This window comes from Chiloscyllium punctatum, chromosome 24 (assembly GCF_047496795.1).
Source record: "Chiloscyllium punctatum isolate Juve2018m chromosome 24, sChiPun1.3, whole genome shotgun sequence".
Classification (NCBI taxonomy): Eukaryota; Metazoa; Chordata; class Chondrichthyes; order Orectolobiformes; family Hemiscylliidae; genus Chiloscyllium; species Chiloscyllium punctatum.
The window spans coordinates 51,827,649-51,853,259 of NC_092762.1; positions in this window are offsets into that span (position 1 = coordinate 51,827,649).

The following is a 25,611-nucleotide window of genomic DNA, read 5'->3' on the forward strand; positions in this document are numbered from 1 at the left end:
TTACTTCAGGAGACAAAACTTGGTGTCGGAACCACGGGCGTAACCCTGCATGGGTAAGTGGCATGGTCACCATGACGTCAACTCCTGTGACAGACAAGGTTTGGGTACGTGAGGCGGTCCCAAACAAGCATGTGGACCACATGAAAGCTACAACCTTGCAAACAGGGCTGGGACAAAACATACCCAGCTCCTGAGAACAGCCAGCATGGCTGTAGGAGCCTTTAGGTTTGCTTCCTCTATCTAGTGTGGAAGAAAGCCCAGTGTCTGAGATGGACATGGCAGATATTTACCGCCTGAAGAAGAGGATGATTTACTTCCAAGATGCTTTGGGCGCAAGAGCCAGGCTACAGTCGGGTACATGCTGCCATATCTGAGGCTGAGACGGTGGACCCCTTCCCCCGGGGGTGCAAAAACACCCCAGGAGATACTACAAAAAGAATGTGTCTATGTCCCTGCACTTGGGGGGGGGGGGGGAGCAGGAGGGATGTAGTGATTGCAATGAGGTCAGCTAGGTGGACCGCATAGAATATGAGTTCCCTGATTGGGGCTGTTAATCTGGTCCAATCAGGGAGTCCTGGCTGGCAGATATAAACAGGAGTATCAGAGGGTTTATTCACTCTGAGAGCTAACTCTGAGGGAGACGGACCAGTGTCAAGTACTGTGTATGTGTAAATAAAGGGTGAGTTGGAGATGGGTTACCAGCCTCTGTGGAATTATTTCAATGTCCTGTTGAATAATCTTCAGGTCAAAATTGTCAACTTTGTCAAGAAATGGTCCCCAGTTCACTAATGAGAAAGTGGCTTCCCACCAACTCTTGACAGAAGCTGTGTATTGGAACAGCAGGATCGTTGACGGCAGCTAAAGGTGTTAAATGGTGTGGAACAGCTCACTTGTCTCAAGCAGGTTTAATACTGCAATGTACAGAAAAAGGCAAAAAAAAATCACACAAAAAAGTATATGTCAGGTATAAAGTTAAAACAGCGTGAAGGATAACTTAATTAGAGTTTAAGCTGGCAATAATGTTTTGCTGATCTTTACACTCTTGAATTTATCATGATCTGTACTGTCGTCACTCCAGACAGGTCTGGCGAATGGATGCTAAAGATGCTCTCTAAATATTAGATTGGCAATCAATAGGACATTGTGACTAGACTGAATGACCACTGGTTCAGGGATATTCAGCTCTAGTTTAGAATGGTTGCATTCAAGTGAGATGCGGTCAGATTGACTGACTATTCTTGACACAAGACTGCACTTGACTGAATATGACATCAAGAAGCCCAGTGAAACTGGAATCAACAGGATTTGGGGGCAAACTCTCCTCTGATTGGATTCATATCTGGCACAAAGGTTGTGGTTGTTGGAGGTTAGTCATCTCAGCTCCAGAATACCTCAGCAGGTATTCCTCAGGATAAGTGTCTTAAGCCTAAGGATCTTCATCAGTGTCCTTCCCTCCATCTTCAGGTCAGAAGTTGAGATGTTTGCTGATGATTGTGTAATGTTCAGCACCATTCGCAACTCCTCAGATACTGAAGCAGTCCAGCTGGTAGGTCGATGTGGTTGAGGGCCCTGTCAACCACAGTGGGTGGGAAACCACGGTTATGGAAGGAGGAAGCCACGTCAGCAGTGCTGTTTTGGAAGGTGGCATCATCCAAATAGATACGATAAATGAAGGAACTGGGAGAATGGAATGGAAACCTTGCAGGATTCGGGGTGTGAAGAGCTTGTTACATTCTCTGTCACCATGTCCTTTCTCTCCTCCCTCCACTCCAGTTGGACCATCTGTCCTTTCCTGCTTGGCAGTTGGACAAACCATTGTTCTGCCTTCTCACGTTCTGATCACTTAGTCTGCTCTTTTACCCCCAAGACTCCATCAATCCATCTCTCCAGACATAAAATAAGTGTTGCTCCCTCCACACTTCACATCAGCTCTGATAAAGAGTCATCCAGATTCAATGTTAGTTTGCTTTTGTTATGAAGTTAAAGGCATATACTGTACCTTTAAGACAGAGTGAAAGCTGTTTTATGCTGAGGGCTTGTAGTTGCTCGTTGGATGCTGCCTGAACTGCTGTGCTCTTCCAGCACCACTAATCCAGAGCTTGTAGTCACCTGTCATGTGACTGACTAACAGTCTCAGAGTGTACTGGAAAATTGAAAATATGCAACACTTGGCTGTGAAACAAATACCTGAGTTTTGGTTGCTGTTTTGACAACCATTCGTATTGAACCAGTTCAACCAGTTCAAATTATGCCCCAGGATACAGAAACCCAATCGTCTTTGAACTTATTGTTTTGCCAATATCAAATCAATGATATAATCTGATGTTGGGGGTAGAAAGAAGCCGACATTTTGGCAGTTATACAGAGATATGAACTGCCATCACCAGAGTAACTGCAAGCAAAACACTCTCTATCAAAGGTACTTTTTTCATATGAAACATCTTTGCAGCAAAAGACTGTATTTGACCCAGGGAGATCTCCAGCCAGACGGAGACAATAGCAACAATAACAGCTGCTGTGTGATTTTAAAATTACACTGATGTCATTTTAATATGGGCTTTTATTGGAACAGTATATTATTGTATATTTGGAAATAGATAACAAAAGAGAAAGGAGGCTGAGAGTTGTAACTAGCTGTTGTTTAATGTTCATTTAGAGAATTAAAGGATAATTTCTTTTAAAATAATGAAAGTTGGGAGTTCTCTGTCACTCTTACTTTAGCAGATTACGGGGCAAGGTAAGCTTTACTGGGTGTTTGGTTGAATTAGAATAAGGGTTCACCACCGTGTCGTAACAGTTTGGGGGCTTGGTTCTGTGATTGGAACAGGTTAAGGCAGAGACTTAGAGTCATAGAGTCATAGAGATGTATAGCATGGAAACAGACCCTTCGGTCCACCCCGTCCATGCCGACCAGATATCCCAACCCAATCTAGTCCCACCTGCCGGAACCCGGCCCATATCCCTCCAAACCCTTCCTATTCATATACCCATCCAAATGCCTCTTAAATGTTGCAATTGTACCAGCCTCCACCACATCCTCTGGCAGCTCATTCCATACACGTACCACCCTCTGTGTGAAAAAGTTGCCACTTAGGTCTCTTTTACATCTTTCCCCTCTCACCCTAAACCTATGCCCTCTAGTTTTGGATTCCCCGACCCCAGGGAAAAGACTTTGCCTATTTACCCAATCCATGCCCCTCATAATTTTGTAAACCTCTATAAGGTCACCCCTCGGCCTCTGACGGTGCAGGGAAAACAGCCCCAGCCTGTTCAGCCTCTCTCTGTAGCTCAAATCCTTCAACCCTGGCAACATCCTTGTAAATCTTTTCTGAACCCTTTCAACTTTCACAACATCTTTCTGATAGGAAGGAGACCAGAATTGCATGCAATATTCCAACAGTGGCCTAATCAATATCCTGTATAGCTGCAACATGACCTCCCAACTCCTGTACTCAATACTCTGATGAATAAAGGAAACCATACCAAATGCCTTCCTCACTATCCTATCTACCTGTGACTCCACTTTCAAAGAACCTGCACTCCAGGGTCTCTTTGTTCAGCAACACTCCCTTGGACCTTACCATTAAGTGTATAAGTCCTGCTAAGATTTGCTTTCCCAAAATGCAGCACCACGCATTTATCTGAATTAAACTCCATCTTCCACTTCTCAGCCCATTGGCCCATCTGGTCAAAGTCCTGTTGTAGTCTGAGGTAACCCACTTCACTGTCCACTACACCTCCAATTTTGGTATCATCTGCAAACTTACTAACTGTACCTCATATGCTCGCATCCAAATCATTTATGTAAATGACAAAAAGTAGAGGACCCAGCACCGATCGTTGTGGCACTCCACTGGTCACAGGCCTCCAGTCTGAAAAACAACCCTCCACCACCACGTTCTGTATCCAAATGGCTAGTTCTCCCTGTATTCCATGAGATCAAACTTTGCTAATCAGTGTCCCATGGGGAAACTTGTCGAATGCCTTACTGAAGTCCATATGAATCACATCTACCACTCTGCCCTCATCAATCCTCTTTGTTATTTCTTCAAAAAACTCAATCAAGTTTGTGAGACATGATTTCCCACGCACAAAGCCATGTTGACTATCTCTAATCAGTCCTTGCCTTTCCAAAAACATGTACATCCTGTCCCTCAGGATTCCCTCCAACAAGTTGCCCACCACCGAGGTCAGGCTCACTGGTCTATAGTTCCCTGGCTTGTCCATAACACCCTTCTTAAACAGTGGCACCACATTTGCCAACCTCCAGTCTTCTGGCACCTCACCTGTGACTATCGACAATACAAATATCTCAGCAAGAGGCCCAGCAATCACTTCTCTAGCTTCCCACAGAGTTCTCGGGTACACCTGATCAGGTACTGGAGATTTATCCACCATTACACTTTTCAGATTTGAATAGGTTTGTGGTGTGAAAGATCCCAGCAGAGATAAACACTTGCCGATTAGTGTCCTAGATCTTTAAATAAAGTGTAGGTGAGACCATTTGTTTGTTTAATTTCGGTGACTTGCGGTTGGTTAAATTAAAATTGAGAGAAATGGCTCTTAAAATTGCTAAAGAACTTCTGGGGTTTGGAGATGATTCTCAAATTTGCCAACAAAGTTTAGTAGGACAGAAAAAGGCCATACTTTTAGAATTAGCAAATTGGTTAGAATTAGGTCTAACCAAGGACAAAAATAGAACAGAAATTGTAAGGGAGGTAGTCCATCACTTAGCTGTGTTAGAGAAACAGGCAAGTGCAGTAGAATAAAAAAAAATCTTAAATTACAATTGAGGAAAATGGAGTTAGAAGATAAAGAAAGGAAAGAAGACCCATCTCAGAGGAAAAAGAAAAAGAGAAAAGGTTCTTAACTGAGCTAAGAGAGAGAGAGGAAAGAGAGAGAGAAGAAAGAGAAAGGGAGAGAGAATTTGAACTTCAGAAGTTGCGAATTAGTCAGGAACGTTGCGTTAATAGGATGGAGATGAAGAGAGAAGGTAGTGATATGTACAAATATGTAAAAATATTGCCTCATTTTGATGAGAAAGCTGTCAAAGCCTTCTTTGTTTTATTTGAAAAATGGGTTAGGCAGATGGAGTGTTCAGAGAACTTGGAGGTAATGCTAGTTCAGACTAAGCTGGTAGACAGAGCGAGTGAGGTATTTGCAGCGCTGTGAGATGAGGGGTCAAGAGATTTTGAAGAGGTCAAACAGGCTATTTTGATTTCTTATGAATTGGTACCAGAAGTGTATAGACAGCGGTTCAGAGACATACAGAAGAAACCAGGTCAGACTAATATTGAGTTCGAAAGAATTGAACATAGAAATTTTGATACATGGATGGGGGCCTTAAAAATAGATAAGACCTATGAGGGTCTAAGAGAGATTATTCTGCGGGACAAGTTTAAAGACTTACTCCCAGAGATGATGAGAATTCATGTGGATGAACAGAAAGTTCACCAAGTGAGAAGAGCAGTAGAGATGGCAGATGAATATGCTTTGCTGCATAAGGCAAAGTTTAGCTTCCAGCAAGAATTTCATTCTGTGAGGGATAGAAATTGGGAAAAGGGGAGATCCTCCTACTCTACAAAACATTGAGTAGAGCACACTTGTAATCGTTTCCCACAGATTAAAGAAGAAGCCCAAGCGGGTGGAAAGGAGGTGAAAGGCCTCAGGTATTTTCACTGTAATAGAGTGGGACGCAGAAAATTACAGTGCCAGTGGTTTCAGAAGGGCACTGGGAAAAGGTGCTTTCACTGCCAGAAGGTGAGACACGTAAAGTTACAGTGCTAGTTGTGAAGGAAAAGCAACTAGGAAAAGGTGCGGTAAAAGAGGCTAAGCCATTGAAAGTTGGAGCATTAAGGCAAAAAGTAAGAAACAGGAGTTAATAGCTCTCTTCCTCTGGTATGGGCTACCCAGAGAGATTCAGTCTGGCCAAAGGTCTAATTTTACTGCTATGCTGTTTGAGGAAGTCATGGATAACTGAGCAACAGAGCACTTTAAATCCAATGCATATCATCCTGAAGGGAGCTTCAGAAAGGTGGCGTCAGAACCTGAAAACCCTGCTGAGAGCATACGATCAGGATTACACGAATGATTGGGATAAAGGTATCCCATTCGTATTGTTTGCTATTAGAGATGCCCCAAATGAATCTACTGAGTTTACTCTCTTTGAGTTAATATTCAGGCATGAAATGAGAGGCCCTTTGAAATTAATTAATGAAAAATTGACAGGGCCGAAGTTGGAGATGTCGCACTTGGATTATGTATCGGAGGTGAGGGAGAGATTAAATTGGATAGGTGAGTTAACTAAACAGCACCTAAATTGAAGCATGTGGCAGATGAAATGCTGAAATTCAGACATTTTCCCATGGGGATTATGCATTAGCATTGTTACCAGTGGTAGGAGATCCCTTCAAAGCCAGGTTTAGTGGTCCCTAACAAATTGAGAGAAAGTTGTGTCAGGTAAACTATTTGGTGAAGACGTTAGATACGAGAAAACTGTATCGGATATGTCATGTGAATATGTTGAAACTTCATTATATTAGAGAGAAGGAACTGGAGAAACAGGTGTTAATTACTGCCCCGCAGAGTGAGGAATCAAATCCAGATATCATGGAGTTTGATGTGCCTCAAAATACGCTAAACAATGAGGAAGCCCTTCAGGAGCGGGATTGGTTAGTAAAGTATCTGTCTCAGGAGCGAGGAACGCAGTTGGAAGGTTTGCCAGAAATTTGCATTGGCCAGAAACTGAACTGGACATCTCATATAGAGCAAGCCAGAGGCTAGGAATCCTACTAATTCATCTTCCTACTCCTCAAAGCCTGTCCATCATCTACAAGGCACAATTCAGGAGCATGATGGGATATTTCCCACTTGCTTGGTTGCATGCAGCCCCAACAACACTGAAGAGGATAAATGCGATCCAGATTAATGTTGGCCACTTCCATTAACATCCACTCTCTCCACCAATAATGTTCAGTAATAACATTTTATATGATCCACAAAATACACTGCTGAAGGTTACCAAGGCTCCTTCAATAGCACTTTCCAAACCCTTGGCCTCTACCATTGTTTGAAGGGCAAGGGCAGTAGATACTTGGGAATTCCACTACCTGCAAATTCCCCTCCAAGCCAGTCATCATTATGACTTGGAAATCTATTGATTTTTTTTCACTGCCACTGGGTCAAAATCCTGGAATTCCTTCCTCAGTAGCATTGTTGTATGGACTGCAGCAGTTCAAGAAGGCAGCTCACCAACACCTTTTGAAGAGCAACTAGGGACGGTTCCAGCTATCAATGACCACATTCTATGAATGAAGTCCCACTCCAAACAACCCCAGAAAATAGGCTCCAAATACTGGATCGGTGCCCAGCAGAGGTATTTGTGTCAGATGGGTTTAAATGTACCATTCCCTTAGCTTCCACCCTCAACAACCAGCATCACCCCCCCCCTGGCCACCAACCAGCACCACCCCACTCCCCTGACCAACTTCATTGGAAAAGCTCTTTATTATTGACTGTGGGCCAACTATGAGAAAGCACCTCGATAATCTAAGGAATGTGGAAAGTGTTGTAGAAGGCACTTAGTATCTAACAGTATTCATTGGTATCACAAATTCCAGCTATCTGGATGTAAGGGGCTTCCTCTAGAGCCAGATTACCTTGCGCTGGTTAAGTGTTTATGACGGAGAGGGACAATGGTTGAAGAGTGTGGTGCTGGAAAGGCACAACCGTTCAGGCAGCATCCAAGGAGCAGATGAGTTGGCGCTTCCAGCATAAGCCCTTCATCAGGAAGTACAGTGGTTGTCTGGGGAGATGTTGTGTTGAACAACAAGCACCGAAAGAGTTAACTAATGACACAAGATAGACGGTAACAGGAAATCCCATCAGTCCCATTCTGACAGTGGGTTCACAGATCAATTTCCTCTTGCAAGAATGTAGCTTCAACCCTGCTGTAGTTCTGATGAAAAGGTGGGAATAGCTTATTGTAAATTCCAGCTTTACTTTACCCATGGGTCTACAATTTAGGATAAGGGAGTAGTTTAACCAGTGAATTGTAAAGACTTGCTTCTGTTCAGCATACAAATGCATTTATTGATCACTCACATCTTTGGTATCAAGTTTTAAAAAAAAATTGAATCTATGAATATGAGATTGCCTATAAAACATACATATCAATGCAAATACAAGATAGACACCAGTATATTCAGTGCAGAATGTATTTACTAAGAATGATTGGAATGGGGAACTCACTACACAAAGAGAGGTTGAACAGTGCATATTCGTTTAAGTGGTAGCTAATTAAATAAAGGAATCAGGAAAATAATAAGCAGAACACCATTCAGCTCTATGAATGTACATCTTCATCAGCTAATTATGGCTGATCAACTACCTCAGCTTCATCTTCCTGGACTACCCCATATCCTTTAATTCTTTTCAAATCCAAAATTCTATCAATCTGTCCTGACTGAATATCCACAGTTCCCCAGTTCGAGATTTCCAGAGATCCCCAACTCCTTGAGCAAAGGATCTTCTCATTTCAGTCTGAAATGGCTGAGCCCACAATGATCATCCTGATTAGATCCCCTACAGTGTGGAAACAGGCCCTTTTGCCCAACAAGTCCACACTGACCCTCTGAAGAGTAACCCACCCAGACCCATTTCCCTCTGACTGGTGCACCTAACACTGTGGGCAATTTCGCATGGCCAATTCACCTAACCTGCACATGTTTGGATTGTGGGAGGAAACCGGAGCACCTTGACGAAACCCACGCAGACACAGGGAGAATGTGCAAACTCCACACAGACAGTTGCCCAAGGCTGGTATCAAACCTGGGACCCTGGTGCTGTGAGGTAGCAGTGCTAACCACTGAGCCACCGTGCTGCCCCTAAAGATGCATCAGTTCTGGATACTACAGCCCTGGAAAATTTTCTCCCGGTATCCACGAGTTTTATAGTTTCAATGAGATCACCACAAAATTAAACTGAATAGTTCCTCTCTGCTCAATTTGTCCTCAAGGATCAGTTCCCTCAGCCCATGAATTGATCTAATGATTTATTGTTGTATCTTCTCTAAGGCAAGTACATTTCTTGCATAAGGAGACCAATATCTTACACAGCACTCTAGGTGTTAGCTCATCAAGGCAATTACCATAGAATTTCTTCAGTCTTATATTTCAATCCCTTTGCAATAAAGGCTAATGTACCATTGCTTTCCTAATCACTTAGTGTACAGATAAATATTCTGTGGTTGCTGTACAAGGGCATTTCTGAATATTAACATTGTTTAATGTTAAGTCTACAATGCCATATCAAGCGTGCTCTGCTTTGAAGGCAGGTCTTTGGTTTATTAGTCATAGAGTCATAGAGATGTACAGCATGGAAACAGACCCTTCGGTCCAACCCGTCCATGCTGACCAGATATTCCAACCCAATCTAGTCCCATTGTCTGCTGATGTTTCATCCTGAACTGTTTTTTTTATCAGTGTAGTGTTGCCTTTGCCTTCCATTCTCGAGGACAGTGTAAGGAGTCAGGGTATTAGGTCTATGTCAGTTGGAACAGGAATAAACCCACAATGTTGACACCATTCTGATCCATATGCAAACCATTTAAACAACTAAGCTATCTATACTCTCATACCATAATACATGATGACACATATGTAAAGGAGAACAGAATAAAAAGATACAATGAAAGGATTTGGTCAAATTGGATTTGTCAAAATTCAAGCAAGTGTGACTACGAGTACAAGAAGAATAAATTGCATTTATATAGTGCCTTGAACACATTGCAAAACAGAAGTATGATCAAACAAAATTAATACTGAGCCACATAAGGGATTTTCGGACTGATAATAAAAGGTTGGCCCAAGGGAGTAGGTATTCAGCAATGTATTACAGGAGGAGTGAAAGAGATTAGGAAGGAAATTCCAGAGCTCAGTACCCACACAGTGTGAAGTGATATGATTAAGCTCAGAGATTCTCAAGAGGCCAGATCTGGAGGAGACTTTTAGGGCTGTAACTTGTTTAGAAAAGATAGGAGGAATTTGAAAGCATGAATGAACTTTTAAAATTAAGGAGCTGCCAAATGCCAAAGGAGACCAGCAATAATCAGTATGGAAGCAGGCCATTCAGCTCATTGAGTCCACACTGACCCTCTGAAAAGCATCTCACCCAGACCCACCCTTCCCTGTAAACCTGCATTTCCCATGGCTAATCCACCTAGCCTGCACACCCCTGGACAGTATGGGCAATTTAGCATGGCCAATCCAGCTAACCTACACATCTTTGGGAGGAAACCCACACAGGCATGGGGAGAATGTGCAAACTCCACACAGATGGTAGACCAAGGCTGGAATTGAACCTGGATCAATTTGCATTTGCAGAATTGTATTTGCAGATATGCTCTATTTTGCTCAAAAAGCACACAATCTGCAGGTAGTCAATGCAGGTTGTCAATCCATGTAACATTTTATAAACTCCTACTTTTGAAGTAGAATCTGTATACTCAAGATTGGAATACAGACATTTTCCATGCATTGTCTGAGCTGAGATGTCACCTTTTTTATTAAACCTTGTTACCCCGAGAAGGTGACCTAAAAGTAGTTCTGGGATTTACATATTAATGAACCGAAACCTGCAACCCATTCTAAAAGATGAAAGATTTAACAGCAATCTAGATTTGTTCAATATATCGCGTCAGTTGTATGACATTATGATCTTTTGCTATAAATTCTGTATCTTATGATGCTGCTCCATTAGCTACCTGATGAAGGTGCAATGCTCTGAAAGCTCGTACTTCCACATAAAGCTGTTGAACTCGAACCTGGTGTTGTGTGACTTTTAACTCAAGTCGTGTTGATCTTGCTTTGTGCACCTTAACCTCGAATTCCTCGCTCTGTCTAAGCACCCTATGATCTGTGTGTCCTTGTTTGCTATGATCAGCCTGTACTACATACAAAACAAAACTTTTCACTGGTCTTATGTGCATGTGACTACAATAAATCAATTCAATCAAAATTCTGATTTGCCACAGCTTTGTACTGTCTGTTCTGAAAAGCAGCTTTACCCTTTGCATGAGTTATTGTGTGAAAGATAACTATTACTATATTAGGGTTAATCATTTATCCCCATAGACAGCCAGATCTCAATGCTCTTTGTCTGAGCAGATGTCTTTATTCTGATCTCACTATTTCCTTTTTCACAACATTTTGTTTCACTTTAAGTTAAAGAAGACATTTTAAATTATAACCCTCTTGTAAAATGTACTTTTACATAACAATTGTGACCTGAAGACATTAGATCCAAATTGGTAAATAGGATGATAAATTAGAGACAGTCGACTGATTGAGAGAAGCGATGGTGAGTTAGAACTGGGTTTTAACAACACAAATCAACTCACCAAGGCTCCTTTGGCAAAACCTTCCAAAGCTTGACCACCTATAAGGAGCGAGGCGGTAGGCATGGGAACGCTACCATCGAAGCAACATGACAAGCCTTCCACCATCCTAACTTGGAACCTATTTCAATTTGCTGTCTCAATCTCGGAACTCCAGAAGGCCACGAGGGGAGATGATGGCCTAGCGGCATTATTGCTGGACTGTTAATCCAGAGACCCAGGGAATGTTCTGCTGACATGGATTCAAATCCTGCTACAGCAAATGGTGAAGTTTGAATTCAGTTTAAAAAGACTGAAATTGAGAGTCGCATGAAGACCATGAGCCCATTGTTGATTGTCAGGACAAACCCAAGTGGTTCATGATGGGAGGAAGGAAGCTGCCACCCTTACCTGATCTGGCCTACATGTGACTCTAGACCCACGGCAATGTGTTTGAATGATTGCTGGATAGGTGCTGGCCTAGCTGGTGATGCCCTCATCCCATGAATAAATAAAGATAGACTTCAGTGTTAAAGAAGGCAGCTCATCAAGAGTAATTAGGATGAGTAACAAAGGCTGGCTTTACTGACGATACTCACATCCACGATGAGAAATAAGAGATGACTAAAATTGTTTCTCCACTAGCTATAAACTATTTCTGCTGGTTGGGAATTCTATAACTAGGGGGCATAATCTGAGAATTAGAGCCAGACCACACATATTAGATTAGATTACTTACAGTGTGGAAACAGGCCCTTCGGCCCAACAAGTCCACACCGACCCATACCCCGACATTTGCCCCTTACCTAACACTACAGGCAATTTAGCATGGCCAATTCACGTGACCTGCACATCTTTGGATTGTGGGAGGAAACCCACGCAGACATGGGAAGAATGTGCAGACTCTACACAGTTAGTTGCTTGAGGTGGGAATTGAACCCAGGTCTCTGGCACTGTGAGGCAGCAGTGCTAACCACTGTGCCACTGTGCCACCCACGTATTAGGCAGCACTTTGACATACAAAGGACGTGTAGACAATGTTTGGAACTCTGTTTCACCAATGCCAATGGATGCAGAATCAGTTGTTAATTTTAAGTCTGACATCGATACGTTTTTGTGAAGAACATTATTCATTAAGGACATGAGCCAAAGGCTGGTAGGTGGAGTTAGGCCACAAATCAGTCATGATCTCATTGAATGGTGGAACAGGTTCAATGGGGTTGAACGGCCTAGTCCTGTTTCTGTGTTCACATTCTTGATGACGAGCTTAAGCCCGAAACATCAACTCTGCTGCTCCTCGGATGCTGCCTGACCTGCTGTGCTTTTCCAGCGCCTCACATTTCGACTCTGATCTCCAGCATCTAAAGTCTTCACTTTCTTCTATGTTCCTGCATCCTATCACATCAGAGGGAATCCTGTGGGACCAGAAGAGAAGACATTGCTTGGTAATTCTTTAAGACTGGACCAATTAATTGGACCGAATGGTTTCCTCCTGCAATGTAATTTCTGTACTTCCATGGAATGGTGAAAAGTCAGAACTTTTCTCTGGCTATTCATAAAAGTGTTCATTTTCCATTGACTTTTCTGCTAGCTGTTTGTCATAGATTCATTGAGTCCAACAGCATGGAGACAGGCCCTCTGGCCCAAACTGGCCCATGTCAACCAAAATGTCCATCCACGTTCACCTCATTTCCCTGCACTTTGCCCATATCCTTCTAATCCTTTCCTATCCATGTATTCGTCCAAATGCCTTTTAAATGTTGTTAATGTCACCGCCTCAACCACTTCCACTGGCAGCTCATTCCATACACGCACCACCCTGTGTGTAAAAATGTTGCTACTCAAGTTCGCTTTTATTCATTCCCCCTCTAACCTTATGCTGATGACCTCAAGTCCTCGATTCCCCAACTCTGGGAAAAAGACTGAGTGCATTCACCCCACTAATGCCTCTTATGATCTTCTATAAATTCCCCCTTAATCTCCTCTGCTCGAAAGAAAAAATCCCAGCTTGTCCAACCTCTCCTTATAACTCAGGCCATTGAGTCCTGGCAACTCCTTGTAAATTTCTGCTGCACTCTTTCCAGTTTAACAGCATCCTTCCTATAACAAGGTGACCAAGCTGAACACAATACTCCAAGTGCGGCCTCAACAACATCATGTATAACTGCAATATAATTCCCCAACTTCTATATGCAATGTGTTTTGTTTCTCAGGTATCTGAGAGAAGTTATGATCGAGAGCTCTCACCTGTGATCCTATCTCTTTGGAAAGTAAGAAAAGAATAAATAGAAAATTTTAAAGCATTTTTACAGTGTAACTAAACAAATATTTGTTAAGCCCAGTAAATCAGGCAGACTGCATTTTGAAGTTGATGACTCAAGTTGCAAATGTGAATTGGAAGTTATTGCTAAAACCAGGTAAAAACCACCAGTCTGCAGGGGTAAACCGTTAGCCTCAGATCAATGTTAAGGCTTAGATCTCTGAGTCTGTGAGTTCAAGTTTCATTCCAGCGTGTCCAGCTCAAAATGTAGGCTGACACCTTTTGGGAGGGCTGCATTATCAGTGCCCTTTTTTTGTGGTGACCTGAAACTCAAACCCGCTCTGCTCAGGTCTGTTTAAAATATCCCATTGCATTATTTCAGCAAAGGCGATTAGAATTATCCTCAGGGGACTGATCAATATTGACATCACCAAGGGAGATACTCTGGTCACTGCCAAATTGTGAGAGCTGGTTCTGGGCAAATTGGATGTGGTGTTTGTCGGAACGCAGCAATTTAAATATACAGCAAACTTCAACATATTATGGACCAACACTCTCGATAAACTTGTAGAAATGATAGAACTCAAATATCAGAGAATACTATGTCACTCCATCCAATTATTATAGTTTTAAATTTATTTGCCTCAATGTAAATATACTTGTTGTTCAATCAAATAGCCACATGAAATATCATCAGTTGATTCAATGTTGAGTCAATTTCTTCTCAAATGTCACAATTCCCGTTATATCTGAGGAGTCAATTGAGGGTGTGAGGGAGAAGGCTCTCTGCTGGCAAAGTTTTATTTAAGGCAAAATTACGTTATTACTTAAGTGATTTATACTCTAAATAAAGTATAATAGTATACCTCTGCATTATATTTCTATTACTTAGTTTGTGTTTTTACATTGATTATGTGGACCTCATAATTATCTGGAATACTTGACCAATCAGCAAACTTCTGACCCCACTGGTGTCAGATAATAAAAAGTTTAGTGTATTTCATTAATTGTGAATCGTTTTGTGACATCCTGAGGTCTAAAAGGTGCTCTATTATTGCAAATACTTTCATTGCAGGTTATTAATTCGTGCTTGCAGAACACTAAGGAATGAACGCTGTTCAAGTTATATCCCCAATAGGATGGGAATCATATGTGGAATATTAACCATATGTGACATTAAGGAGAGAGAAAGGTAAAAGCCCAAAGGGAAAAATCAATAATACTCAGCAATGACTGGTACTGGTTAGAACTGGATTTCTGTTTTATAGTCCACTTCAGATTGGTACAAGTGTTTCTAAGCTTCACTGATTTTTCCTTCCGCCTTGTGTAAGTGAGAGTGATAAAATCATGAGGGGTACAGATAAAGAAGGGAAAAGTACTGAGAAAAAGCTAGCAAAGTTGAAGCTTGTGGGATTAAAAGGGACAGTGATAGCATGGAAAGGAAGTTGGCTGAGTGAATAGAACAAAGAACCAAGAACATAGGAAGATGGTGAATATTTATTTCTTGTACTGGAAGATGCAATGGGGCTCCCCAAGGGTCAGTAATAGGACTATTACTTTTTGTGACATGCATTAATGACTAGCCTTGGGGGTACACGGTACAATTCCAAACCTCCGAGATGACACAAAACTTGGACAAATTTTGAACTGTGATGGGGAAAGTGGGAGTCCTCAAGACTGGTGGAAAGGTCACACAAGTGACAGATAAAATTTGATGTACAGAAGCGTGAAACAATATATTTGGTAGGAAGAATGAACTGGTACTATACAAAATAAGGGATACAATTCCAGTGGGAGTGCAAGAAGGGAAAAATCTGTGTGTGTACATAACAAATTGATGAAGGCAGCGAGCAGGCTGAGAAGGTTTAGAAAAAGTTTAACCAGGATCCTGAGTTGGGCATGAGAATGGTAACTAAGATTTAATATGACAGTATGGAAGTAGGCCAGTTGGCCCAACAAGTCCACACTTACCCTCTGAAGAGTAACCCACCCAGGCTCATTCCACTACCCTGTGTTTACCCCAGATTAATGCACCTAACAGTGTGGGCAATTTAGCATGACCAAACCACGTAACCAGCACATTTTTGGATTGTGGGAGGAAACTAAAGCACCAGAGAAAACGCTTGCAGGCACGGGGAGAATGTGCAAACTCCACACAGACAGTCAGCTAAAGGCAGGAATTGAACCCAAGTCCTTGGCACTGTGAGGCAGCAGTGCTAACAACTGAGCCACTGTGCCACCCTAAACTAAAGTGAAGGAGAGAAAATAAAAAGAATTTGAGGAAGAAATAAAATGAATGGGGAAGAAATTGGTTAAAGAGGCATGGAAAAGAAGAGAAAAAGATAGAGGGGGAGCAGAGCTAAATCAACAATTAATTGATATTTGTTCATTGGTTGGCTTGTTTCTGTTCTCCTTTATAAGCTCAGAGTAGCCTGCCTTCAGTCAGTTCTAAGTTAAAGTTAAGGACAGTTGTGTGGATTGACTCCATTTTATCTTGTGCACAGTGGTTATTAATGCACATGAGAGACCAATATATACTGGGTTAAATTGTGCAGAAATAGCTGACAGAAGCTATCTGAAACTCTCTGATTTGTATCACAATAAGCTTTTCAAGCTCTCATGGTGATGGTAAAGTAATTGATGGATGCATATGAAACACAATAGCAGTGAGAATGCTTTGTGATGAACAGAGATTATACATATAACGTATTGTTCTGTAAGATCATGCTATTATTGTCAGGCCATCATAGAATACAATAATATCTGGGCTTCAATATACATCAAAGATCATTAGCTAGAAAGCTGTCACATGTCTGAACTCATTTCCTGTGCTTTCAATCAGGTACACACAGCGGAGCTTTCACTGAATTGGTCTCCAGTGCTACAAGCAATACTTTTCAAATTAACACCTTGTAAACTGATCCAAATCTAAATAAATGGACAAAACATTAGCAAAAAAACCAAAATCCAATGCAATTTGCTGCATGTTCCATTTTTCGTCCTATGCCTTTGTCGAGTGAAAATGTTTATTCCACTCATGTATTTTGCTGTTTACTGCCCAAGTGATGTTTTGCCAGTTGCTTAGATTGTGGGACAGCGACCTTTCACTGGTCACCATGTGCCAGACTCATAGAGTTAAATTTGAGATTGCACAAAGTACTTTTGACCAGGGTTCAAGATCTCCCAAGTATCTTTGTGTAAAGCATGTAGCTTGCATGCCTTTCAATAGGCTTGCTGAACACTTGGCTTTGTTTAAAAAGATCTACTTATGATTTCCCCAGACCTCAGTAGGGCTATCTGTTGAGCCCGCACTGCACCTTCTGAGCTTTGAACTCTCCTCTCCAGTGTCTGTTAGGTTGTATTTATTCCTGATGAGCCACATCAATTATTATTATGCACCCCAGACAGTAACATCCCTAACAACATCCCTTGCAGCTCCTGAATAAAGTGCTCAGATTCTGCTTATTCAGGAATCAAGTCAATTTTCTCCCTTTTTACACCTGTTTGAACCTTGGAAAATTTGTCAAGAGTAGAAACTATCCTTGGCAATTACTTCAGTAAACTTTGCAGGTGAGGCACTGAAGAACTTTGACATATTCCCAAGTGATGATATTGTGTTGCTTGGAGGGGAACTTGTAGGTGACAGTACCCTATTCGTGATGAAATATCGATTTTCCTGCTCCTCGGATGCTGCCTGACCTGTTGTGCTTTTCCAGCACCACACTCATGACTTTAATCTGCAGCATCTGCAGTCCTCACTTTCTGCCCCAGGTACATGCTGCCCTTGTCCTTCTTGTTGGTAGAGGTCATGGGCAGCAAGGTGGCTCAGTGGTTAGCACTGCAGCTTTATAGGGACCCAGTTTCAATTCCACCCTCAGGTGACTGTCTGTATAGAGTTTGCACATTCTCCCCGCATGGGTTTCCTCCTACAGTCCAAAGTTGTGCAGGTCAGAGAATGGGCCATGCTAAATTGCCCACATTGTCCAGTTATGTCGGTTAGGTGGATTAGTCATGGGAAATGCAGGATTACAGGGATAGGGTAGGGTAGTGCATCTGAGTAGGATGTTCTTCAGAGGTTTGGTGCAGACTTGATGGGCTGAGTGGCCTGCTTCCATGTTGTATGATTTTAGATGGGCTGTTGAGGAAGTCTTGATGAGTTGGTGCAGAGCATCATGTGGATGGGACACACCGCTGCCTTTGTGCTGTCATGGACTAGGCCAGACCACTCAAAACATTCTTAAGCAGGCAGCCCAGACCATAAATTTGCAATTTGTTTCGGTAAGTGTACAGTGAAAATCACCCAGAGTAAGGTATCTAGGTTGACTACCAAGTTTTAAAACAGATATAAACTTATTCACAAAATTAAGGAATGAAACACAATGAACAGAACAAAGAATATCAACAGAACCCAGTCTATCCAAACTAGACTTAATTATACTGTTCCGAATGTACATGACAGTCCCAATAAGCAAACCCCTTAAACACAGTAAAAATGAAACAAAGGCTTACAGGTCAAAGTTAGAAGGGCAGAGGGAGATAGAGTCTAGCAGCCTGTTTCCACAGCTGAACTCCCTAACTAGTTCTGGACTAAACTAGCTAGAGAGTTGGCCACGCCCCCTTGACTTATGTAGGTTACTTTTAAAAACATAAAAGCTTAGGCCTAAAGACTCATCTGTTCACGTATAAGGCCTAAGGCCTTACATTTCTGTACAAACCCAGCTGTTTCCGAGCCCAGCCTGTTTCTGACCCCTGTGAGAAAAACTAAGGACACAGTATCCTTGAGAAAGGAACAGCTTTTAGGGAAAAAAAAGGACCAGCTTTGTGACAGTGTGTCAATGTTAAAAGGAGTGAATTTTGAAATTATTAGAAGAGATGATGCTCAAGTGGATTGCCTTGTTCTGGATAGTGTTGAGTTGTTTAAATGTTGTCGGAGGTGCACTTATCTACGATACTCAATGTGTTTGTATGGAACGTGAAGGGGGAAAGGACGAGGGAGGGTGAGAGTTTGCACAAAGTTGGCATGGGGAAAAAAGTGCTTTGGGGAATGGGCAGAGGGCATTGGGTTGTATGGAGCTACAGATTCTGGCATCTGGCACGGCGCAATACTCACCAAAGTTAAAACCAAGCAAATTTAGACAAACTTATTCGAAGAAGAAAGGTCATGAAAGATTAAAGACTTAAAAGACTGGGACTCAATATTTAAAGCCATGATTTTGGTGGGAAGACTTATAAAGGTTGTTGGTTGAGAACTTTCTTTAAAAGTTTTCAAGGAAGAAAATGCTTCATGTTTTAAAATCTGAAAGTTTGGAAAGCAGCCTATTTACTTGGGAGAAGTGAGAATACTCTATTTTGGCTATAGAAGTAGTTATCAAACATCTTAGGCCATCGTCAAAGATGCCTGTACCCTCCGATATTGTATTAGTGGTGCTGGAAGAGCACAGCAGTTCAGGCAGCATCCAACGAGCAGCGAAATCGACGTTTCGGGCAAAAGCCCTTCATCAGGAATAAAGGCAGAGAGCCTGAAGCGTGGAGAGATAAGCATCATTAGCAATTGGAGCTATTGAACGGAATGGACAGCCCCCATGTGATCATTAAATAAACCTGGGAAATCCTGAAAAAGGTGAAGGAAGAACAGTTTGCATTACAGAGATACAGCATTACAAGAAAACAGATTTTAAAAAATCTTGATTAACATGCACTTGGAAGGCAAAGATTGATTGGGAGAGTCAGTATGGTTTTGTGCATGGGAATTTGTGTCTCACAAATTTGTTTGAATATTTTTAAGAAGTGAATAAGAAGACTGATGAAGGCAGAGCGGTGAAAATTGCTTATATGTACTTCAGCAAAGCATTTGACAAGGTTCTACAGGGGTGTATGGTAGACTGCTTAGCAAGGTTAGGTCACACAGAGAGCTAGCCATTTGTATATAAAAGTGGATTGAAGGTAGAAGACAAACAGTGATAGTGGAGGTTTGTTTTTTTGGACTGGAGGCCTGTGATCAGCATCGATGCTAAGTCCATTGCTTTTTGGCATTTATGTAAATAATTTAGATGTGAATATAAGAGGAATGTTTGGTAAGTTTGCAGATGACACCAAAATTGGTGGCATAGTGGACAGTGAAGAAGATTATCTCAGGGTACAATGAGACCTTGATCAGGTGGGATAATGGGCCAAGGAGTGGCAAATGGAGTTTAATTCAGATAAATGCAAGCTGTTGCATATTGGAAAGGCAAATCAGGGCAGGACTTATTCACTTAATGGTAAGGTCCTGGAGTGTGTTGTCGAACAAAGAGACCTTGGAATACAGATTCACAGTTCCTTGAAGATGGCATCACAGGTAGAAAGGGTAGTGAAGAAGGCATTTCAGACCCTTGCTATTATTGGTCAGTGCATTGAGTAAAGGAGTTGGGAGTCATGTTGTGGCTGTCCAGGACATTGATTCGATCATTTTTAGAATATAGTGTTCAATTCTGCCCTCCCCGCTATAGGAAAGATGTTGTTAAACTTGAAAGGGTTTGGAAAAGATTTACAAGGATGTTGCCGGGGTTGGTGCAGTTGAGCTACAGGGAGGCTAGAGCTATTTTCCCTGGATTGTCAGAGGCTGAGGAGTCACCTTATAGAGGTTTATAAAATTATGAGGGGCTTGAACGGTGTCAATAGCCAAGGCTTTTTTTTTCCCCAGGGTAGGTGAGTCCAGAACTAGATAGCATAGTTTAAGGTGAGAGGGAGAAGATTTAAAAGGGACCTTAGGGGCAACCTTTTCATGCAAAGAGTGGTGCGTGTATAGAATGAGCTGCCAAAGGAACTGGTGGAGGCTGATACAATTATAACTCTTAAAAGGCATCTGGATGGGTATATGAATAGGAAGGTTTTAGAGGGATATGGGTCCAATGCTGGCAAAGGGCCTAGATTAATTTACGATATCTGATCGGCATGGAAGGGTTGGACAAAGGTTTCTGTGCTGTTCAACTCTACAACTTTACCTTCTAAGCTGTAAATTACTGTATAACAACTAGTAATATAACATGAACCTTTATTGAAGAGTTTAATACAGTATTGCAAAAGTACAGAGGAGAAAGAACTGGCAAACAAAGGAAACACTGCAACATGGCTGCAGTACACAATCCAACAAACTATAGAAAATCAATTTAAAGCAGCAATGTTGAATAAAGTGTTTACAGCAGATTTAAAACAATATTGACACTAAATATTTAACATATTTTCGCAGTAATAAACTTAATCAGCATATTGAGAAGAAATGGAAAGATTTAAAACTTGCTACCTGATTCAGCATCAGATAAAGTTCAGATGGAACAGGAGATTGGACCTTATGGAGGTGAACTCCTCAGGATACAGCATTGCCTCAAAATGAAACAGTAACATTGAAGTTGAGCAAATGAATACATTGACATTTGATAGGTCTAATTGCTGATAACATTTTAATAGGCAAAATATCAGATGGTACAGGCACCTTTATTAATGCCCTGTAAGTTTGATTTCTCCTTCAACTTAAGACCTAATAAAATTAATGAACATGTCAAATTTAACTAAAATGTTCAACTTCCAGGAGAATCTCTCAGAACTTAATTAATGACCTCTACAGATGAGGGGAAAACTGTGAATATGGAGTTATCAAACAAGAATCCATAAGAGATAGAACAGCTGGTAGAATGCTTGATGGAACTTTGTCAAATTTCTTACAGTCTAAGGAAGACTTAATTTTGGAGGGAGGTATTCAAATTGTGCTTGGTAGCAGAAAGCAGAAAGACGCATGGACAGATTCTGAGAGGAGAAGACCAGTATTACCTTAAGGAGGCAACATGACCTGGTCACTTCATAAGGTTTGGACAAATATGCACATAGAACAAGCCAAAGATCTAATGTAATGTCAGTACTGCAAGACAACAAGCCTTCACAGACACAGATAATGTCCAACCATCACTGAGGAATGCTACATTAGGAAAACTGTCAATCACTTCCAGCAGATACGCAAAAGTAAGACACTGTCTCAGAACAGTGGAAGCACTGGTGGTCACTCACATGAAGAAGTCTACACTATAGAACAACTCCCACTGCCTGCATTTAATGAGCTACCTCTACTGTAGAAGATATCTGAGATACTCCTAGAGTATCTAACTGATCGGGGTGAGCCAGAAATGACAAAAATTTCCCATAACAATATGTATTCTGCTGATTTTGTGCTTGAGAAGCAAGTGTTACAGTCCTATCAAATCTATTACTATGGCTAAAGAAGCAAGAATAACACCCAACAGAGATAAAAATTGTCTAGGAGGAATGATTTTCTGAAACATAGGAACGCTCAGACCACACAATAATATGACACATGTAAGAAAGTTGATTGCAATGAACCAACTTTACTTTTAAGTTTGCTTGCTGCAATGTAGATTATGGATTTTTATGATTTTGTAATATCATGTGTGCAAAATTTGGATTTTTGCATTTGGGATTAATGACATATAAGCTGTTATGTGTGTCTGAATTAATCAATAATTAACTTGTCAATGTTTTTATAGACATGGAGATTTATGTTTTAGAAAAAGCACGCGTTTTTGAAGGTTAGTTTTCAGAACTGAGAATATTTTATTCACCTTCGGGAAGTTTATAACTTAACGAAGTAAACAATTGTGTATTCAGGTTTTTGTTAGAAATTTTTAAGCTGAGGGAAATATTTGCAGCTTAGACAATGAGACTAATATGATTATATTTCACTGTGTTTCAAAAGTCTTTCCTTTTGCACGCTAAGTAAATAGTCTGGTTTATTCCTTTTAATCCTAATTTCTTTTGCTTAATTGATGCCTGTTGTATTATTAAAAGCAAATCTACAATTTATTCACGGAATGTGGATGATACTATCCATTTATTGCCCATTCCTAATTACCCAAGGGGCAGTTAAGAGTCAACCACATTGCTGTGGGTCTGGAGTCACAAGCAGGCCAGACCAGGTAAGGATGGCAGTTTCCTTCCTTGAAGGACATTTGTTAACCAGATGGATTTTTCCAAACAGGCTACAATGGTTTTGTGATCAGTGTTAGACTTTCATTTCCAGATTCTTATTGAATTCGGATTCCACTATCTGCTTTGTTGGGATACAAACCCAGATCCCAAGAACACTACTCAGGAATCTGGATCAATAGTCTTGCGATAATATCACTAAGCCTTTGTCTACTCTAAATATTGTGTGCTTATGTTTCAGTGAGAGACCAGTTTGTTAAAATCAATGATCAATCCAGCCAGGTTTCATTCCGTGCTCTGACATGTCCAGCAATAACATCAGCCCGCAGTGTGTAACTTGACTCCAACTTCGTCAGAAATGTTGGAGGAGGTACCAGATAGCAAGCGATCTGGAAACTGGACCATGACCAACTCATTATTGAGCAGCCATTTATGAGACAACCAACAGAAGACTTCATTGGTTTTCTCAGACACATGATGGAGCCCAAACAGAAGAACAAACCAAGTGAGATCACTATTCTTGGCATAAGAAGTTTGGTTCATATTGACAATATAGAAAAGTCACAGAGCCCACAGGATAGGTGAAAATGTCCAATTGTCTTCAAAGGTAGAACAGAAAATGCTAGTGACAGAGATAGTGCCGAATGAGTAACATATCAGCAACACAACTGAAGGTCTGAAAAAGTTGCCTTCATCAATTGACCATATACAATGGGTCACTGAATGGGTCCAGTCTGATCACCAAATCAAAGGAAATAAGCAGCATATGGATCCAATGGAGCATATCCAATGCCCCAAATCTAGCACAACATCAAGAAGATTAAACTGTCTGCTCTAACCATCCAGGTTGCTGCACACTGCCTCTTAGAATTAGAAAAAAAAACTGCCAGATTGTGGAGGTATAAATTACTTATTTGACAGAGCAGCTATCTTCTCGGACAGAAATAAAAGGGCTAAGATAAACCACTGACAGTCTACAAAAAATGATATCCTCTGTGAAGGGTATCTGAAAGATTCTGCACAAGAGAAATCATCTTCAGGTCAGAACCATGGTCAACCATGATCAAGGAAGCAGGTGTACCATCTCTCCCTGTCTGAAGGGATTGTGTTCTGAAAAGGTTATGTGAAGTCACAGACTTGTGGGATAGGGGGTTGTGGTGAATATAATACTGTTATATATATGATTGGTTAAATATGGCAAAAATAGCTTGTTGGGAAGTGAAGATGTTGAATAAGGTCAAGTTTCTAAGAGGATTAATGTTCATGTTATACAAGGAGTTCTGTTCTATTTTTTGGAGTGAGCAGCTATTTTTGTACCTAGTCCCTAAGGTTCCTGTAATTATACCCAATCAAAGATAGTCATATTAGTTTTCATATAAAAGCAGCCTGCTTGGTTTCTAAGCATAGCGCCCTTCCCAGTACATACTCTACAGCAGTGTATTCTCTATCATTAATCATTAGATAGACGCAAGACAAAGGAAATACAAAAATGGATTGGTGGCTGTAAACTATCTAAAACACACCTCAGCCAGGGCCACAAACTGGTCAAGATGGCATGCACCATTAGGCACCAGGGTGATCACCTGAAACAATACCCACAATCTTTGTTTTGCTTGATCATTTCAGTTGACTTACTCCTAACTGTCTCCAGAGGGCGGCATACTCCTAACAGTCTACAGAGGGCAGCAGTGAGAAGCAACTGAGGAGGATTCTGGGAGAAGTCGTTGTGTCTTCATTGCTCAGACCGAGGAGCACAGGAGTGGGGACATCATGTTGTGGTTGTACGAGACGCTGGTGAGGTCCCTGCTGGAGTATTGAATCCAGTTCTGGTCTCCCTGTTATGGGTAGGAAATTATCAAGCTGGAGAGGATTCAGAAAAGATATACCAAGATGTTGCCATAAATGGAAGTTTTGAGTGAAAGGGAGAGGCTGGATAGGCTGGGGACTTTTTCGCTGGAGCATGAGGTTGAGGGTTGACCTTACAGAGATTTATAAAATCATGAAGGGCGCAGACAAGGTAAGCGGAAGGTGTCTTTTCCCTGTGGTGGGGGATTACAAGACTGGGGGCATATTTTTAAGGTGAGAAGAGAAAGATTTAAAAAGGGCATGATGGGCAACATTTTTACACAGGGAATGTGTGGAATGAACTTCTAGAGAAAGTGGTGGATATGGGTACAGTTACAATGTTTAAAAGACATCTGGATAAGTACATGCACTTGACACCATCCAGGACAAAGCAGTCGCTTGATTGGTACCACATCCACAAGCATCCACTCCATCCACCATCAACACTCAGTAGCAGCAGAGCGTAATACCAACAAGATGCACTACTGAAATTCATCCTCAGACAGCACCTTTCAAGCCCATGACCACTTCAACCTAGAAGGACAAGGGCAGCAGATAGATGGGGACACTACTATCTACAAATCCCCTCTGAAGCTGCTTACCAAAAGCTTGGAGCTCCCTCCCTAACAGCACTGTGAGTCTAATTGCACCAAATGGACTGCTGTGGTTCAGGAAGATAGCACACCACACCATCTTAGGGATGTGTAATAAATGCTGACCCAGACAGTAAATCCCATGATTGAATGAACAAAATCACTTTGGTCTGTTTACGATTCATGCTCACTGTATTTGAACGGTTATCACTGAGTGTGGACTTAGAGACAACAAAACAACACAGTTGAAAAAGTGAAAGCTAGTGGTATATGCAATGGAGATTTTAAAACACTGTGAATTAATCCTGTTGCACACATACAAACTAAAGTAGATTTGAGATATGTAAAATATTCAACAAGGAGAATACTTCCCTGAACAGAATGAGTGATGAAGTTACGCATGGATAAAAGTGAAACCAGAATAGATTGCAAACGGAGCACCTTTGAACAAATTGCCAAAAATTCATCATTGTACATTATGGAGTTCTGCATGAAAAGTGTACCCAGAACATGTCAATAGAAGAACAAAGGCATTAAAAGCAACAGAGGAGCCGTAACAGGTGGAA